Here is a 2,474-nt window from a genome sequence, read left to right on the forward strand (position 1 = left end):
GTAAAGCTTTACTGCAGAAATGAGAACATTCTTCTGAAGAACAGAAATCAAGTCCAAAGAAATTTGAAAACTACAGCCACAGGAAGAAAGTGATGTACAGAACAGCCTAAAGAAGCCATTCTTCACTGAAAATTTGCCAGAAGTCAGAATACAAATCTTGTCATCTCTAGCAGTCATCTTCACACTTACTAAATTTTTTCAACATTCATTTTTTTCTCAACAGTGCTGCTCAAGTTTTTACTCTGCTGGCACACTACCAGGTTTAAAAACTTAAAGGTTCTTTAAATCTAGTATTGCTCCAACAGGTACTGTTTTGCTAACGTGTCTGAGAACACTAACTCGCAAGACATGGATTTTATATCAAAGAAACTGTTTTTGAATGGATTTAAGAGACTTGCAAGTGTAAGCATAATGAAAGTTTATTTATGAGAAACTTTTAATAGCTAACTTTTGCATATCTGTGTTTAAATTAGTTTGTGAATCTATGATTTATAGACTAGCATGACCCTATATTCAATAGTCATTTTTCTGTGTTGCTAGATAATATTACAGTATATATTAAATTTCCAACTGCCAAACATCTTTGAAGGACCAATTCAATCCTCAATGAAGGTTTTTACAACTTCTATTTAAATAAACTTTGTGTTTCTCACCAAAGGGAAACAAAAGGATTACCTTAAAAGAAAGCAACAGGTAAACATTACGGGACCAATCCCAATGGCCTTCCTCAGGCACAGCTCCGTTGTGACGACGTGCGAAAAGAACGCTGGCCATTTCAAAGACGGACAGATTTCAAACAGTACTGTATCGATAAGCGAAGACGCAAACTTGCAAGAAGGTGCACAGGTTTGTAATAAGAATTTAGCACTTCTACAACATGATTCATCCTCAGAACACCTAATAGCTAGCTCTCATAAGGCAATGTGAATCATTGTATACATTTTCTAGATGGGGTAAAAAACTGAGGCAGAATCACTTAGCAAGGTCAGAGAGGGAACCCATTTCATAGCCAGCATTCATACTAGAGCTCCTGGCTGGACAACTCACCAGTACCTCAAAACTGTATAAAATATAGCCCACTTGAAAAGCTTCTCCATTACGCTCTGAAAATCCACTTTTCTTTTTCTTTTTTTTTTTTTTTTTTTTAGCAGCTTTAAGACTAAACTAGCATCTAATGATACAGGCAACTATTTTTGCGCAGTACACACTGTACAAAAGCCTTCCCCCTACTATCTTGATATAAAAGGAGAGGTGTTTTTTCCCCCACCCCCTCATACCACTTTGCTAAAACTTTCCATACCTAAGACACCATAAAATTTGTTACACAGACATCAATACCCTCATCTGCTGGCAAACTAGTTCTTGCAGAAATCTCTGATGTTTAATCCTCACAACAATGTTCCCACTTAATCAGATCTCTGCACTGCTCCCCTACATTCATCAGGCAACATTCTTAATGTCCTTAGAGTCACCACTGTGGGTTGGGGGCAAGAATCGATGAAGTGTATGAAAGGCTGCAGAAGCACAGCAAAAAAATGAAGACAGCACTTGACAGACAACACTGAAATAAAGGCAGAACTGATTATTTTAAATAGATAATGAGAAACATACATCAAGGTTAAATTTTATTTAAAAAAATGCAAATCTACCAGTAAGTTTGTTTATATGACAACATTACTCTAGAGAAACCACCTATTTAAAAGTTTCTCCTTTCAGGGTAGTTCTAATTCACAGATAATTCAGGGCTCACTTTTAAGTAACTCGAGGCAAAAACAACACAACTCTGACCAAGGATTTCAAGCTTTAAGAATAGTTCATAAAAATATTAACCATAGTATCAATGCAAATGCAAGTTTTCTCCAGCTTCTGTTCTTGATCAGAAAAAGGCACATGCTTGCTCTCAATGAGTTCAAGTTTGACACAAACATTCCCAGGACACCTAAGTTAACATCTGAGGTTCCCAATCTCCCTGAAGGGCTCAGGCTGAACACAGCTTAACTGACATCCACCTAACTTTTACTGAATCCTTTCTATTTCTACTGGCAGTTACTTTCATTATATCCTTGCACTACCACTACCTCTCACATCCAGACAAAGCTGATTCACTTTCCACGCAGCTAAAATGTTCTCAACATGACTAATTCTCTGTAGACAGCGGAGACAGTGATCCTGTGTAAGGGAAACAGGGAGGTAGGTAAGAGCTGAGGAAGAGCAAAGCAACTGTAGTGCTATAGCAAGTTAACTCTACAACTGCCTGCTGTTTTTCTTGTTAGCCAGGCACACGTCAGTGTGAACTGTCTTAAGATTGCAACCAGAAATCAGAGCATCTATATTTTACAGAGGGGTTGGATATTGCTCACAAAACCCCTTGGCTCCACTGTTTCAAATAGCACCCATCTACCAGAATTTGTATCTGCTTTGAACCAAATAAGGTAGCTTCAAGGTTTAGATACAAAACAGATTTTTTTTTTTTT

This window comes from Rhea americana, unplaced genomic scaffold (genome assembly GCF_003343005.1).
Source record: "Rhea americana isolate MKP2758 unplaced genomic scaffold, rheAme1 scaffold_246, whole genome shotgun sequence".
Lineage (NCBI taxonomy): Eukaryota > Metazoa > Chordata > Aves > Rheiformes > Rheidae > Rhea > Rhea americana.